General features: G+C 46.1%; 1 protein-coding gene and 1 long non-coding RNA gene across 10 annotated transcripts in view; one reads left to right on the top strand and one right to left on the bottom strand.

Annotated features, from left to right (window-relative positions):
• AFF1 (AF4/FMR2 family member 1) overlaps positions 1 to 17801 on the top strand; it is a 195996-nt gene that overhangs the window by 67258 nt on the left and 110937 nt on the right. The window contains exon 1 of one of the 9 annotated variants that reach the window (XM_021101788.1): positions 14162 to 14206. The exons of the other annotated variants lie outside the window; for them this stretch is intronic. The gene's annotated coding sequence lies outside the window, so the exon portion shown is untranslated. Of the gene's footprint in view, positions 1 to 14161; positions 14207 to 17801 lie in introns of those variants that run through there. 9 annotated transcript variants of the gene reach the window in all.
• On the bottom strand, positions 12360 to 14394 carry LOC106504773. Its single transcript, XR_002346877.1, has 3 exons — positions 14125 to 14394; positions 12789 to 12893; positions 12360 to 12507 (listed from the first exon to the last, which is right to left on the bottom strand). It is a non-coding gene; the product is annotated as an uncharacterized LOC106504773 (long non-coding RNA).

Genomic DNA, 17801 nt, shown 5'->3' with positions numbered 1-17801 from the left:
TTCATTGTGCACCCATAATGTGATTTTTCTTTTTTAGCAAAAGAGGTAGGGCAGAACTTAGATGGACCTGAATTTCGTGGCACTGATAGTGAACACCTGAGCTGGCCCTGGCAGGATTCTCTCTCGTGATCTGGTATTATTATAAGGCAGTATTCTTCATTTGAGATTGAGGGGTGGGTATGATTCATTTTTCACATAAATTCCTTTTTAGTATCCCCTGCATAATCCAGAAGTACTTCATTCAATGAGGAGGGACTCCCTAAGTATTTCTTGGCTCGAGAGCGTTCATAAATTGAGGTTGCATATCCCTTCCTTTTATTTTAAAACCCGAAAGTAGGAAATTGTTTTGTTTTGCTTTATAGTTAAACATCTTCTGCTAGATACGGAAGACGTTTCTCGAATGAAAGGTCAGTTGCCCAAGTTCTAAATTAGATTTGGGGTCAAGAGTTTGAAAACATTGGATATTTGGTTTGCGTTTTCCAGACTGTGGGGAAAGGCGGTCCCTTCGAAGTGCAGTTTAGAAGTGAAAGCAGGGCATCTTCCAGGTCTTCTGTCTCAGATCGGTGTGTGCTTTCTTTAGAATCCCTAAGCACAGCAGATAATTGACTCCATGTCCTTGTGGGAATTGTAAAAACTTGCTTTCATTAATGGGAAATAGTTCCAGGGCATGGCTTTAGTTTCCAAATTCTGATCTGAAACACTTGGAGACTGCTCGCATAGAAGGATGCAACCCAGCCTGCACAGCCTCCCTTGAGGACTGGTTGACTGGTGCTGGGCAGGGGTAGGCATGGACTCCCTCCGTTGGTAGCCCTGTCCTTTTCTGTAAGGATTCGTTGCTTTATGTTGAGCGTGTGGGTGGGTGAAATAGAAAGGACAGCTTTGTCTGGTCCTCGGTTGCCGCTCACCCCTTCATTGAAGCACTTTCTCAGTTCTAGAAAGGAGTATGTAGTATCTTCAACTGCTGTCTGGGATTAACCGATGAGAAAATGCATCCTGTGCTGCTCTGTGTGAGAAGCCCTGGCCGCACCCCCCTCCCAGCCCCCACGGAGGAGGGGGAGAGGTGCATGACTGGGGGTGGGGGACTTGAACTTGCTCCTTGAGGAGAGGAGCTTCTGGTGGCTGAGCACACCTCAGAAGAAAGCACTTTCAGACCAACTGCAAAAGGAAATTCGGTTTTGTCAAGTCTCCCACAGTTTTTTGGTTTTGGTTGGTTTGTTCAATTTTGACTCAAGTTAATGAAGTTAAGAAAATAATCGAGCAAAGTCAGATTGTTCCCAAAGATTATGAGGAAGCCGGTTTTTGGTGGCTCTCTGATTCTGGTGGGGCAGATTTTTTCCGCTGCAAGAAGCAGGGCTCCTGAACTGGTATGGAACCAGTTCTGCTCCGTCCTCTGCCCCCACCCCTGGTTTATGAGCTTTGTGAAGATCACCTTGGAAGAAAATTCAGGGAAAGCGAAGACGCGTTGATTAAATATGAGCAAGTAGCCAAGAAGGCTGTTCTGGTGTTGTGGAAAGTGCTGTTCATTCAGGGAAGTGATTTCAAGAGGGAAATAATTTATGCAGCATTTGGACCCCGTGAATGTCTTCATTTTTTCCCTCATGACACCGCTGTAAACAGTGTCCTTGACAGGAGAGAGACACAGACCCGTCTCTTAAGTGATTTCCTCCTGCTTCATCCTGAGAGCCCGGCTGAGCTTCCTGACTCAGAGCAGAGCTGCTTCCATGATGAAGACGGAAGGAGACTGAGTCCCTTCTTTGGCAAAATTCACCTAAGTGGGCTCTCGGGAGACTCCGAAGGATTCCGTCCTATGCTAGGAAAAGGTATTCAGTAGCTGGCTCCATGCTCTTTTGAAAATGTGATGAATGCTGCATTTAAGCGATTTCAATGTCAGAATATACTCTGGTTATCGTCTTCCCGGCTTAGAGATCTCTCTCTCTCATCGTGGGACGATCGCATTTGTTTTGAGCATCCAAAGCTAGGTATTACTTAGTGGCTATAAAATAGAAGAATTATCAAGCCAGTTAGCTTCAGAGTTTCCGTTGTGGCACGGTGGAACTCCGACCGGGAACCATGAGGTTGTGGGTTCGATCCCTCGCCTCGCTCAGTGGGTCAGGGATCCGGCGTTGCCGTGAGCTGTGGTGTAGGTTGCAGACGTGGCTCGGATCTGGCAGCTGTAGCTCCAATTAGACCCCTAGCCTGGAACCTCCGAATGCCGCAAGTGCGGCCCTAAAACAAAACAAAACAAACAACAAAAAATCAGTTAGCTTCATTATTGCTTTGAAGGAGAGCAACAATTTGATTGCTTCTACATATATACACTTGGTTTTCCATTAGCAATTTTCTCTAATTTGTTTGTTTTCCAAGATAGGAAAATAAGCTGTATTTCCAAAATCTCCTGTCCTCCAAAAGGAGAAAGCCCTGTGCGTGCGATGTCGTGAGAAAGACGGTGAGCAGCAGAGTATTCCGACCATGCCTCAGCACCACGTGGAAGTACAGTCTGTCCCTTTAGGCTCGGAAGCACACACACAGCACGCTTGGGGATCACACGGTCTTTGTTGTGGTTCAGTTACATGGTAGTGACATGGGATCGGTGTGTGACGTTGACAGCTCAAACGATTACCTGTCCTTTTACTGAAAATAACAACAACAACAACAATCGGGGAAGAGCTCAAGTTGCAGAATTTTAGCTCCGCTTCAGATGGTTCTTCATTTATTTGAGTATGAATACAGCCTGTGTTCATGGGCTCAAAAGACTACAGCCAGTAGAAGGCAAAATGATGCCTTGCCCGAATATATGTATGTACCAGATAAAGTTTATTTAGGCTTCGGGCGGGGTGGTGGTGGAATAAGATTTATAACTGGTGGTGCTAGTGCCCTTGGAGACCTAAAAGTAAAAATTAACTTTAATAACCCCCCCCCCCCCCCGTGCTGACTTTCTGGGTCTTGGCAGTGATGAGTGTTGAGACTGCTGCCCCTGTGCAAACGTTCCCCTTTTCCTATCTCTGCACCCTGAGTTAAAGCTTAACCTGATGGCCCCAAAGCCAGCCGACTGCATATCCTGAAAGCCTCTTTCTCTGGTGAACGTCTGTTGTTTTCTCGCATTGGTTTATTGGCTCCGTTTTTAATTTAACCAGATTGGACTCCTATCAGGTTCTTAAGGCAATGACTCAAAGCCGTCATTTGATGTCCGATTTAATATTTGGAGAGGAAATCCCAGTGGGGCCATCTCATCAAAAGGCACTGAAGCAGACAGAAGGGGGACGTTTCTATTGACAGCTAAGTGATCTTTATTTTGGTATTAGGTGTTGTGTTTCCAAGGGGCACCCGCCGTTCGACCACGTTCTAAAAGGATGTTGGGTTGTCCTTCCTCCTCCGCCGTGGCCCCCGCCACCGTGAGTGCTCAGAGGTCTGCGGGCCACATGCCCCTTTGTTTGGGTGACTGGGGGAGTAAGGATGAGACGCTAGAGTCACTGGCCCGCCTTCATCTTACGCCAGAGGGACTTGCCTTTCGTGTCAGTGTTGCTGACTGCTGGCTGGTTGGCCATGAAACAAATACAAGTGAGGGAATATTTTAGGGGCAATGTCTTTATACTATGCTCAGGGCTCTCCAACCGGATTAGACACCAGAAACGCCAGGAGTGCTTTTTCACATGCAGATCTGCCTCCCCCCCCCCCCCCCCCCCATGGGAGGTCCAGGGTCGAGCGTGGGTGGAGCCCTGCTGGGTCTGAGGCCAGAGGCCCACCTGCCACGCTCTGTGGAATGAGGCGTGTGTGAGCGAGATACCGCACCCTACAAAGTAGACCGTGTATTCGGACAGACACATCCCCCCCTCCGCACTGACATCGACAGGAGGTTGGTGGGGAGGGTAGATGCCAGCCTCTATAAATGTTTGTGTTAGCTGAAATGGCCAAGAGTACCTATATTTTAAAACAGAAAAGAAAAAGGAGGGTCCTAAGGAGGGATGTCCAGTGTTTGAGCCAACAGCCCTTTCCCAAGAGTCGTTTCTGCAGGGGCCTGGGTACTTAATTGACCCTTTCCTGTCCACTCTGGGCTCCCTCCCCAAACCACTCACTCGCTCTCTACCCCCCCTCCCAGTTTATCAGGTGACAGATGTTTTTGTTCCCAGGGAAAAGTTATTAACTGTGAATTGGTTAATTATATCCACACGTTTGAAACTGATTAATTATATCCACACGTTTGAAACTGAAAGTTTGGTATGTTTTCTTTTCTTTCTAATCAAAGCATTGTCTGTGTGTACTGTCATCGAACAAATAATAGGCAACAACAATTTTTAAATGGCCCTCCTGTGGGAAGTAAATGTTAAAATTACAGCAGATGTCAGTTCCTGAAACAAAATTCAGGAAACACTTTCTGGTATGTGGGTGTTGTGACTTTTCACTTCTTGGAACTTTCCTTCAGGAAACTGTCCTGTCAAAAGCAGAACAGTTGATAAAATATGAAGCACAATTCACAAACTGTGTCGTGCAGTGTAATTAAATTTTGATTTGGGGCATGTGTTTTTGTGCTGGTGATGGAGCTGAGACTATCATGTGACTTTCATCCTGGATACTGTGCATCTGGATAACTTGTTAAATGGCTTCTCTCTCCCCCGTCTCGCTGCTTGAAAAATACAGGTGTATCTGATTTACTCTGGATGTGAATTTATGGAAAGTGGTATAAAATGAACCAGTTCCCATTGTTTTTTGTACAAAAGTACAAAACCTGTTTCCTTTCCAGCTTTTTCTGTAATTTGCAGAAATTACATATTTTTGTCTCATGATTGACCAATTACTATTTCTATCGTAGACATTTCTGAGATGGCCTGTCTAGTGGGTAGCAATAGCTGGCAAAATGCTGATTAAAGTTTGAGTCTATGATACTAGGATTTTAACTTTTTTCTTTCAATGAAAATAACCTCTCATTGAGTTAATATGCTGTTTTAAGTAGGGTGTTTTTTTTGCTGTTAAAAAAATGGTATGTATTAGTTCAAAGTTTTGGACAATAAAACATAGCTGAAGCCCTCATGTTATTTTCAAGTAACTTTGACCTGGCATTTATACTTCGGAGAATGGTGGTTTTCTGTTTATCTTTTATAGTCTGTGTATCTCCACCACCTGCCCCCCACCAAGTCCCCCCTCACCCTGTTTTTGTCTTTTTAGGGCCGCACCCATGGCATATGGAAGGTTCCAGGCTAGGGGTCGAATCAGAACTATAGCCGCTGGCCTGTGCCCAGCCATAGCAAGGCCATGTACGAACCGAGTCTGCATCCTGCACCACAGCTCACTGGCAACATCGGATCTTTAACCCACTAATCGGGGCCAGGGATCGAATCTGTATCCTCATGGTTCCTAGTCAGATTCATTCCTTCTGAACCACGATGGGAACTCTCCAAGTTCCCTTTTAGGGTTCAACCATACTTGTGCTAACTCTTCATTTAAAAAAAAGAAAAAAAAAAAAAAAAAAAGCTGGGTAAACGTAAACTTTGTCCACATGGAAATAATTAGGCCACAGTATTCACTAACATTAGGATAGGAAAAGGGTAGAATGAAAACCAGTGTTTTACATTTGTTCCAAAATGAAGTTCTGCTCCCGGAAGATGCTGAATATACAGGCTAGTGTTGTCTCTGTCGCCTGATTTTAATAACACTTGAACCAGTTAAACTTAGATTTGGTTTTTAAATGGGAACTGTACCCAGAAGACAAAAAAAGCCCTAGATTGGAGGTTATAAAAGATTGAATTTGGTGATTTCTATCATATTGCTGATAGTGTAGGGTTTTTATTTTAACCCTCATGACCAGGGCCTGTTTTTACAAACATCTCGATATTTTAACGTTAGCAGTCATATTTTCCAAAGATAAAGTGAAAATCATTCAATTTATTTAATGTGAGTTTTCGTAGGCTTTTTTTTTTTCTCTTTTTTTTTTTAGATTAGGTCTTTTTAGGGCTGCACCCATGGCATATGGAAGTTCCCAGGATAGGGGTCAAATTGGAGCTACAGCCGCCAGCCTACACCACTGCAACACAGGATCTGAGCCGCATCTATAACCTACACCACAGCTCACAGCGACAGCGGGTCCTTAACCCACTGAGCGAGGCCAGGGACCGAACCCGCATCCTCATGGATACTAGCGGGGTTTGTAAACTGTGCTGTAGAGTAGGTTCCTGTTTATCCGTTTTATATACAGTAGTGTGTATCTGTTACTCCCAAAGTCCTAATTTATCCCTTCCGCCTTCCCCTTTGGTAACCATATGTTTGTTTTCTATGTCTTGTGGTTGGGCTTTTTGATGAAGAAGCTTATCAAGAAATATTTAAAGAAAACCAAATGAAAATTTAAAGTGCATGCTCGCAGTTGTCAAAAATCCCACAGGAAACTTCCAACCCACAACTCAAGGATCCCAAATACATTATTGAATGTAGTTCCTTGATTCCATAACTGCAACGTGACCCTAGAAATTGTTATTTCAATGTGCTTTTTAATACAAACATTCAGGCAAAAATTAGCTGTTCTCATTTACTCCAGCCTCACAGAGATAAGTTATCTAAGCGAAGCTTCTGACAATTATCATTCAAACGTGGGTCCTGCCAGGGGAGGGTGGTGACGTTTCCTCAGTCAGGGGTGTGCTCCAAACTCTAGGCCGAGATAGAACTATTTTACAAACAGGAATATTTCACAAGATGCTCCAAAATTATCTGTGTGTGCATGTGTGGTGGTGGTGAGTGAAAGCAGATCGTCTTTTTAGCATTAGCACTTCATTGGCAGTGTGTGTGTGTGTTTAGGGCTGCACCCCGGGCATGTGGAGGTTCTCAGGCTAGGGGTCGAATTGGAGCTGCAGCTGCCGGCCCACACCACAGCCACAGCAACACTGGATCCAAGCCGCATCTGCGACCTACACCACAGCTCACAGCAACACTGGATCCTTAACCCACTAAGTGAGGCCAGGGATCAAACCTGCAACCTCATGGTTCCTAGTCTGATTCATTTCCACTGCACCACGATGGGAACTCCATGAATGTTGATATAATGCTTTTGATGCATAGATACTCATATTGGTTATGGCTTCATTTTAGAAATTGCTCCCCCTAAAGATACTAGTTTCTTACATATACTTTCAGCAAGCTTTTTTGAGTATTGGTAACAATCTTTTTTTTTTTTTTTTTTTGTCTTTTTGCCATTTCTTGGGCCACTCCCACGGCATATGGAGGTTCCCAGACTAGGGGTCAAATTGGAGGTGTAGCCGCTTGCCTACATCAGAGCCACAGCAACGTGGGATCCGAGCGAGACCGCAGCCTACACCACAACTCATAGCAACACCGGATCCTCAACCCACCGAGCAAGGCCAGGGATTGAACCCGCAACCTCATGGTTCCTAGTCGTATTCGTTAACCACTGAGCCACGATGGGAACTCCACAATCTTTTTTTTTTTTTTTTTTTTTTTTAAATAGAAGATATATCTTTACATCTTTCGTGCATGTGGATTTTATTTTGGTTTAAGGAGTGGGAGGGTGGCCCAGCCCCCAGCCCCCACCTGCCCACTTGAAAGCTAACCATTCTGTTCTCCGTTCAAGAGCCATCCTCAGACTCAACCACTGTACCTCTGTAATGTGTTTTAATAAGGTGATAGAGGAGTTCCCTGGTAGCCTAGCGATGAAAGATTCAGCGTTGTCACTGCTGTAGTGTAGGTTCAGTCTCTGGCCTGGGAATTTCCACATGTCTCAGATGTGGCCCCCCCCCTCCAAAAATGTGGAGTTCCCGTCATGGCGCAGTGGTTAACGAATCCGACTAGGAACCATGAGGTTGCGGGTTCGGTCCCTGCCCTTGCTCAGTGGGTTGACGATCTGGCGTTGCCGTGAGCTGTGGTGTGGGTCACAGATGCAGCTCGGATCCCGAGTTGCTGTGGCTCTGGCATAGACCGGCGGCTACAGCTCCGACTGGACCCCTAGCCTGGGAACCTCCATATGCCGCGGGAGCGGCCCAAGAAATAGCAAAAAGACCCCCCCCCCAAAAAAAATGTGATAGAACTAATCTCTACTTTCATGCTTTCAGAATTCTCGTGGATATTTTCTTATGTATATTTTTCAAGATCAATTTGAGTATTTCGTCAAAAACGAGTGGCTTTTAATAGGATGACTTCCTCACAAACTTACAAAACCTCATCCTGTTTTTCAGAAGTGCTGCAGTTTCAAACAGGACAACTGTGTTCTCTGTAGCTTTTCATGGAGTGGAAAAGGCACGGTAGGGTGCCAGGGACTCCTGACTCACGAGCCAGACGCCACTCATTTATCTGGGGATATTTGGGAAATCCCATTGGCTCTCGTCATGAGTGAATGAATTGTTAACATAACTGTAAATGGAATCATATTTCGAGAGATGATTTACATCTAGCTTTAGGCAGAAGGAGCGTTTTGCAGTCTCTGTACTGCTGTGGATGGCGTCTTATTTTTTAGCAAACTTGTGGGGCATTCACCTTTCCTTGACCGTAATAGATATAATTTAGGCTCTCTTTCTCTCTCTCTCTCTCTCTTTTGGCTACACCTGCAGCTTGTGTAAATTCCCTGGCCAGGGACTGAACCCAAGCCACAGCAGTGACAACACTGGACCCTTAACTGCTTGGCCGCCAGGGAACTCCAGTTTCGGCTCTTTAAAATCTTTTGTAATTCAGTAAAATGAATTCAACAGTATATTAAAGTTAATTGTAAATAAAATGAAAGAGAAATATCTTCCTTAAATTTCAACAATTTGACCAAAAATTTTTTTTTTCTTATTTTTTGTCTTTTGTCTTTTTAGGGCCTCACCCACAGCATACAGAGGTTCCCAGGCTACGGGTCGAATCAGAACTGTAGCCACTGGTCTATGCCACAGCCACAGCAACTCGGGATCCAAGCCATGTCTGCAACCTTCACCACAGCTCATGGCAAAGCTGGATCCCTAACCCACTGAGCAAGGCCAGGGGTCGAACCCGTGTCCTCATGGATACTAGCTGGGTTCTTGAGCCACCGAGCCATGACAGGAATGCCTGACCAAGTATTTTAACTTCTGTTCCTTTTGAGCTTTTTCTTTACATCATTGAATTATTCTTTATATGTCTTTGGTAAGTGATATAGTCAGTGTATGGGGGAGGGGAGAAGATGAAGCTGGGATTACTTGAGACTGTTGTGATTTTTGAGATTGTCATTTGAAAGGGATAAGACTTTCTTTTTTGCTTACAGAGTTCTCTGGTGGTGCACCAGGTTAAGGATTTGACGTTGTCATTGCAGCGACTCTGGTCACTGCTGGGGCACAGGTTCGATCCCTGACCTGGGGACTTCCATATGCCCCCCTCCATGCTAAAAATATGTTTTTAAAAAACCAAAAATTGATCAGTTAACATTGACTACAGCAAAGGTGTTATTTTTACATTACGCTAGGATCCAGGTAGAGGTGGAGATCTTAATAGACATCACAGTCTGCTCATGGTTCTGATTGTGGAAACTCCACTGAGCGCCGTCTTTAGGAACTGCACTCATTCGTATTTCCTTTTAGACTGGCAGAGGTGAAGAGCCAGGGTAGCCCATACACTCGTAATAATTGAAGACTCCTTGTGGGATTTTTTCCTCTTCACACATGCAGATATGTCCACGCAGGCTCACACAGAATGCACACACTGCCTCGGGAGGAGAAGTTGGAATCATACATGCGGACTGAAACTATTTCTAACCATGCTTTTAAGTATTAGTTTGAAAAAAAAAATGCCTTTTTTTTTTTTTTTTTTACTCTGTCTCATTTTAAAATTGCTAAGGTAATAAACAGATTTTTTTTTTTGGTCTTTTCTAGAGCCGCCCTTTTGGCATGTAGAGGTTCCCAGGCTAGGGGTCCAATGGGAGCTGTAGCCACCGGCCTACACCAGAGCCACAGCAATGCGGGATCCAAGCCGTGTCTGTGACCTACAGCACAGCTCACGGCAACGTGGGATCCTTGACCCACTGAGCAAGGCCAGGGATCGAACTCCAAACCTCATGGTTCTTGGTCGGATTCATTAACCACTGAGCCATGACAGGAACTCCAATAAACAGGTTTTTGGCAGTTGTCTTTAACTTTGTCAATCTTAATCAGATTGTTTAAATTATCAGGAATAGAAAATTCAGATACTGACATTTTTATAGGACTCCTTTAAAAATTGTGCCTAGGAGCTCCCTTGTGATGCAAGTGTGTTGGTCCCTGCAGTGGTGTGGGTTCAGTCCCTGACCTGGGAACGTCCACATGCTGTGGGTGTGGCCAAAAAAAGAGAAAAGCCCAAACTGTAGGACAGGAGCCACTGAAATTATTTATTTACCTGAGGGAACCTCTCCCCACCCCCCGCAGGATGTGGAAAAGTTCCCAGGCCAGGGGTTGAATCTGAGCCACAGCAGCCACCCAAGTCGCTGCAGTGACAACACTGGATTCTTAACCTGCTGCACCGCAAGAGAACTCCAAGGTAAATATGTCTAATTTATTTCAAAAATGATTTTTTTTTAAACTACATTTTTGTAGTTAGGCTGGTAAAAGAGGGTGGTTATCCCAATAGGTGTTGGGAATTTGAAAAAGCATAGATCGTTTCCTAATTACTGTTTTTCTCCCCAACATGGTTTTGGGACACAGAGTACATTGCAGAAGCCGCAGTGAGAATCATGCGACGGAGGTTAAGCCTCCAGACTGAACCCAGAGTGTTTCTTCACTTATGGGGCCAAAATGGTGCCCAAACGTCAAACATTTAGGACTAATGGAAAAGAGTGCGCCTGCTGAAGTGAAGCAGACACACAAGCCACGATCGGAGACGATGGCTGATCCTGCACTTCAGTTCGTTTTTTGTTTTGGTGGGAGAGAAGAGTGGGGTCGTTTGTTAGGAGGAGAATGTGGAAAAAAATGAATTCGGGTGGGAGTATTCTGTTGGTCAGCTCGGACTTTGAAGGACATTTTGCATGGTTTGGTACATGATAATAACCATACTTATTGACCATTCTGTTATGTTCTGAACCCTGAGACAGGAACTTTTCGTATTTGGTAAAACTGAATCTGAAAGGCAGAGACTATCACTCCCATCACAGATGAAAAAACTGAGGCTCGTGGAGGTTCACTGACCCAGGTTACAAAGCAAGTGACCGCTTACGCAAGCCTCTACGAAGCTCCTTCAGCCTTCCATTGAAATGAAATGTCTTGGTCCTTCATGGGCTCGTCCATCTGGTCAGGGACCCTTCGTTTCGTGATGGAGCCAAGGGAAGATGGAGAAAGTGGAACATGATTGTGTGTGAATGTGTGCCTGACTTTGAACTGAGCTGTGCCCGTGAAACAGGAAACAGGAGGGAGAGAAGGGAAATGGGGTGTGTGTAAAACTCCTCCCAGGGTACAGAAAAGTGCAGCAATGTGAGGTCAGCCTTTCCTGATGCCCAGCGCTGGAAGTACCCTTTCCCCACAACCTGCTCACCCCATGGGGCATTAGGGAGAGACGGTGCAGCTCTTGGGAATTGTGGGATATTTGTAATTCAGAGAACTCTGTAATATCTGGAAGGGCAGATACATAGAGTGGACCCTTCATGGACTAAAGATGTGAAATCCCTTTTACCCCTTGTCCTCCTCCAAAATGTTGCTTCCTTTTTTTGGAGGCGGGGAAGGGGGACCGCACCTGTAGCATATGAAAGTTCCCGGGCTAGGGGTCACATCAAAGCTGCAGCTGCCGGTCTACACCACAGCCACAGGAGCTCGGGATCTGAGCTGCGTCTGCGACCTACACCACAGCTTGCAGCAACGCTGGATCCTTAACCCACTGAGCAAGGCCAGGGATTGAACCCGAGTCCTCGTGAATACAAGTTGAGTTCTTAACCTGGTGAGTTACAACGGGAACTCCCAGGATGCTGCTTCCTTGTCAGAAACCCATGGCGGGATGAAACAGACATCGTCTGCCTCTCTTTAGTATGAAAGAGCACCCCTTTGTCTCTGCTGCAGGGCACCACACTTGATGCCATCCTTGAATTCTCCTGTTTGCTGCTGTTCTCTTACCTGTTCTATATGCTGTCTGCTCTAGGGACTCTTGCATCGTTTTAAGTATTTATTTTCCATTCTCCTTGGGGAGGAGGGGAGTGGGTGGAGCATAGGATGGGGTGAGGGCAGGCGGGGGAGGGGACCAACGCCTGTGCTGCTTTGCTCAGCTCTTGGACTCCGGCTGTATATATTTATTCTAATAGCTCGAAGTTGCTGAATACTTCACCATGTGCCAGGCACTGGGCTAAGCACTAGGTATGCATTAGGTACCTGAATTCTTACAGCAGCCCTAAATTTTTGGTATAATTATCTCCACCTTAGAGCAGAGGAAGCTAAAGCGTAGAGTGTGTGACTTACCCTGTTGGTCACAGGTAGTCAGGTCCAAGTCTTGAAGGTGCCTGTCACACATGGAGCTGTCAGGCAAGACTTGCATGTGTGTTTCCAGTCTGCTTTCTCAGTAGAAACGTAACAGTGATGTGGGGACGCAGTTTCTACAACCGTGGCTCTCAACCTGGGGGAGGAAGGCAGAGGAGGAGGAGGACATCTGACGACCCCCCCCCCCCGGGATATTTGCTAGTGTCTTGAAACGTTTGATTGTCACAGCGGGGAGGGTGTGCCCCCATCACCTAAGACAGAGGCTGCCGATCTTGCTAAACATCCTACACTACACGCACAGGACAGCCTCCAGCACAGGGATGCGGCTGAGAATGTCAGGAGCCCCAAAGCTGAGGACCCCTGCTCTCCAGGTTCCCCCTCGTCCATACGTTTGGGGATGTTTGTGAGTCAGAGCACCTTGTGATCAGGCTCCAGCTCAGGCGGTGCAGGTCCCAAAGCGAGGTAGCCTGTTTGGGACCCAGTGCACAAGACGCTGCTGAGTTCCGTGTGGATGGCGCAGCCCTGCAGAAAAGGGAGAAGTGGTCAGAGTTCTCATCGAAACTCAGAAAATGGAAGAAGCGCTTCTGAGTGTGGGGAGGAAAGGGTTTGTTGAAGCAGAGGGGCTTGGGCGAACGCAGGCTGTGAAGTAGGAAGAGGTAGGGGAAGAACTCAGTATTTGTGCTCTCAGGGCTGGAGGTGCCTGCAGGGACAGTTTCAGGCGTCTTTCTTGCCCACCTGAGTGCTCTCTGTTCACGGTGCCTCTGAGCGGTCCTTAGCCCATTTAATCCTCATTGATCTGAGGAAACCGGTACTGCTATCAGCACCACCCCTTTTTAAGGGCTGGTGTAACTGAGACTCAGAGAAGATAAATGCCATGCCCAGGGGATCACAGCTGGGATGGGACAGAGCCCAAACCCAACCCTCCCTAATTCCAAAGACGATGCTCTCATCCAGCTTACTGTGCCGGTGAGCAGAGCGTTCTGTCCTGTCTGATACTGCTTGGCCTCCTCTCTGCCTTCCCAAGTTCAACAGAACCTTGGTAGGATATGCACATGTCCCTTTGGAGACCTTGAGTGGCCATCCAGTTCCTCTGTGGTGGGAGGTGGTAGAGGGGTGAGAGGTCAGACGAGGGCCATTAGAGAACTAGGGTGAGCCTTCTAAAGGAGCAAGGAGGGAATTCAGAGGGACTTGGGCCTCAGCGTTATCTGGCAGGGAAGAGGTTGATAGCAGCAGCATTTTGAACTAGCTGGAGGGAACAAATATGCCGAAAGGGAGATCGGTAGGTATAAAGTAACCAGCTATTGTCTTACAGATTTACTGGTGTAAATTGGATTTCTAAAATGTGAGCCTTTTGTATCTTAGCTATCAGATGTAACTTAAACTAGGGGAAAGAGAGCCGCAGAATCAGGCCCTCCTTAGAGCCCAAAGCTTTCTGGCTTTTGGTGATTTTGTAGGGAAGGACTTGCAAGAAAAACACTTTGAAATATGAAGAAGGAAATGCGATTCTGGTGGTTCCTTTTTAGGCACTAAATCAGTACATGAAGAAATAGGGCAGGAGTCAAAGAAGATTAATTTCCCAAAACCTGACAAACAGCCTAGTTCTCAAATAGAGAAAAGCAAAAAAAAAAATCAAAATATGTATTTTTTAAAGTTGAGGATTGCAGGCGGGAGGAGGGGAGGGTGAATCCTGATTTCGAGGTGGTTGCTGGGGAGGCTGCCCTGAAAGCTGTACAGCTGGGAGCCCGAAACTCACCCATGCAAATGTGTCTCTCTGCTGTTGTAGGTTCTCCCCAGAGCAAAAAGCAGAAGCCAGAGCAGGACTTTGAAGGAGTGAGGTAGGGTTTGCTCCCTGTGCTCGTGCAGACAGCGCTCCTGCTGCACGCACGCGCCCGCTCAGCTGTTTCAGTTCCGCTAACCACAGCTGTGCTGACGTGTCGCCCAAGTTCAAGGCTGCTCTTTTAGTTCCTTTCCTTCCAAAGGCTGAGAGATGGATTTGGGCTTCCACGTTCTTCTTTCTGATAAAGCTTCACATTTCACTGCGAGTCTCCACACGTGTCCAGTGGGACGAGCTAGGCGCTCCCAGCCGGTGGCAGCCTCTTAGATGCCGTGACCTTTACTGGCTTATCCTCGTGATGGTTTTTCCTAACACGGTCCTCTGAACATTTTCAAACATTCCGAAGAGTTGAAAGGATATCACAGTAAAAAGCCTTATGCTCAGATTCCACTATTAACATTCTGTTACATGTGCCTGACCATATATCTGTTTCTCTCTTCGTTCAGTAATCTGTCTTTGGTGCTTTTTATGCCACCCTAAATACTTTCGTATGTCCGTTGCAGTGTACTTTCCCGTAAATACTTCAGCTTGGACACTAAACACTAAAGTTGTATGTTTATTTACAGGGTTTTTATTCCCCCCTTCTGCCATAAAATTTATATGCCACAAAATGTGCTGGTGCGTTTGGACAGTGCATGCATCTGTGCAGCCCAAACCCCTGCTAAGTTATAGCGCTGATCTTAGGGTTATTTTTGGTGTGTGTGTCGAATGATGAGTCAATTGACACGATTTAGTTTTATTTTGGATCCTTTAGGGCGTCATTTCTGGTTTTGTTTATTTAATTGTCAGAGGAGTTGGTTGGACTTGATACAGTCTCGTTGGGGGTATGTTTCTCCATCAGTCTGGAAGGACGTTGTGGTGGAACTGTCAAGGAGAAAAACGACCACGGCTTCCAGTTCTTTGACAAAACCCCAGACACGTGGCCTTCTGGCCAAGCACCTGCACTTTGGCGGTGTTGGAGCGAGCATTCATTTTACCCCTGGGATGTGCAATGTTCTGTAATTTCGCTGTGGCTGAACCAAGCAAGAAAGTGCATGCAGATTTCTACAGAAATTATGATTCCATAAAAGATGTGGAGGAGATGGGGAAGGCTGGTCTCTTTCAGAGGGGCAGTGATGTGGGGGTGTCAAGAGTTTCTTTGGGTTGTGTTTCATGGCAGCTTGTTACTTACCTGTGTTCCTGAACCATGAATCATGAACATCTGGGCTAAGGAATAGTGTCTCTTGATAAAGGAATGATTAACAAATACTGTGGACACTAAAAAAATCAATCTCATTTTGTAGAGATTCTTTAGGTGGTTTCTTGAGGTCTCAGACCGAAACCTTCGGATTAAGGTACATTTTTCTTTACCTGGGGTTTCTCTTGCTGAGAATTCTCCTAGATTATTTTTGAGTTTCTGGGATTTTTGATCCTTCTGAGATATATTGAGTATTGTTTTAAAAACGACTTCTCCTGGGCCTTAAAACGAAAATTTCTTCTGTGTCTGTGACTAGACTGCTTTCCTTAAAATGAGCAAAGTCTTCATTATTGAGTGCTTTGAACAATCAAGTTCTGACTCCAACGTCACGAAAGACTTTTTTTTTTTTTTTTTGAAAATAGCCCCTCCCCTAGTGAATACACTTTGTGGGGAGCTGAGACCCTGTCCACTTTTTTAAGACCTTCCTATTTTGGGGTAACAGTAAGATGCCTGTGACAGAATGTGACTAAGCTGCCCCCTGCTACTTTAACCAGGCAGGCATCACAGGAATTCTGGGATGCTAGCATTGCTGTGAAAGTCACAGGTGGGGGCAGGGGCTCTCCTGAAAGAGGTGGTCTTGGACACGCCCCTCCTCCCGCGTGGGTGGGCCCAGGGCTCTTAGAGCCTCTTTGTGGGGCAGGATGAGAGCAGGCTGGGGTGATGGCAGGCGGTGGCCGTATAGACAGATTTGTCAATCAGATGATCTGGTTGCACATTACCTGGTACTTTCTATTCTGTTATCCTCCAGTTTTCAGTAGCGTCTAATGTAAACGGTCCTGTTATTTCTCAGCTGTCTTATTGTAAAGGAATAGTTGCGTCTATCATTGGGGTAGAGTTGTGAGGGAAGCAGCATCTTACAGAGGGCAGAACGGGGGTAGTAGCCTTAATTAATAGGAGATCCCTTAAGAGGTTTTAAAATGGAGGGAATATGTAGAGAATGGATAAACAGCAAGATTTATAGCACAGGGAACTATATTCAGTATCTTGAGATAAGCCATAAGGGAAAAAAGGATATGGAAAAGAATCTGTATACATACATGTATAACTGAATCACTTTGTTGTGCAGCAGAAATTAACATTGTAAATCAACTATACTTCAATTAAAAAAATAAATTCTGGGAGTTCCTCCTGTGGCTCAGCAGGTTAAGAACCTGACTAGGGTCCATGAGGATGTGGGTTTGATCCCTGGCCTCACTCAGTGGGTTAAGAATGCACAAGCTGAGGTGTAGGTCTCAGGTACAGCTCAGATCCCGTGTGGCTGTGGTGTAGGCTGGCAGCTGCAGCCCCATTTCGACCCCTAGCCTGGGAACCTCCATAGGCTGCACATGTGGCTGTCAAAAGAAAATAAATAAATAAATTGAAAGGAAGAAGACATCAAATAAGAAGTTCACTCAACCTCCACTTGACGATCTCAGTTGAGGAGTTCCTGTTGTGGCGCAGCAGAAACGCATCCGACTAGGAACCATGAAGTTGTGGGTTTGATCCCTGGCCTCGCTCAGTGAGCGAAGGATCCGGTGTGGCTGTGAGCTGTGGTGTAGGCCAGCAGCTGTAGCTCCAATTAGACCCCTAGCCTGGGACCCTCCACAGGCCCTGGGTGTGGCCCTAAAAAGCAGAAAAGAAAAAAAGATCTCAGTTTAATTTCCTCAAGGCTGCCAACCAGTTTCCTTTCATGGTCAACCACACAGATGCCCTTTTATTCAAATAAAGGTACTCCGATCTAGGGGTGCCGCCGCCTGCTACCAGACTTCTAAAGAACCGTGACATTTGAGGAACAGTAAGTCCTACCTCACATAGCAGCCCCTGGCTTAATTCTTCATATTTTCCCCAAACCCCACCTGCCTGCTGGAGTAGTTGGGGCCGTGGAATGGGCTGTCTCGTGCTTTGGGGCCTCTTAGTCCCAGGCTCCGCCAGCTCCCTTACATCCTGTCCTTTCCACTTCTTTCATCCTAAACGGATAAATAATTGCGGTCTGTAGGCCATTATTCATTCCGGTGAAGATGCAGCTGGCACCAGTGCCTGGCATGGTTTTATGTTTTATGCCTCAGACATCCCTCGAGCTTCTACTCCCAAACTCTTGCGGGACCCTTCTGAAGCCATTGACCGTGAGGTCAGGCCTTGCAGACGCGGCAGCTGAGTCCTAGAGACAGCGGGTGACATCGTGGGTGGCCCCGGAACCTGCAGGCGGCCCCCTTGGGACGCTGCTCACCACACACTCCATGCTGCCCATCTTTTGAAATAAGAGAGTAAGGCATTAAAATTAGATTATTAGAGATAAGAATGGAGATTTCCCATCTTTTCCCTCCAGGCAGGAAAGCTGGTGAGAGAGAAATTGGGGGTTCCTGAAAGACGTGCATATTCT

The sequence above is a fragment of the Sus scrofa genome, chromosome 8, assembly GCF_000003025.6.
Source record: "Sus scrofa isolate TJ Tabasco breed Duroc chromosome 8, Sscrofa11.1, whole genome shotgun sequence".
NCBI classification, from domain to species: domain Eukaryota; kingdom Metazoa; phylum Chordata; class Mammalia; order Artiodactyla; family Suidae; genus Sus; species Sus scrofa.
Note: the sequence above shows the minus strand (reverse complement) of the source record. Positions and strands in the feature narration are given on the sequence as shown.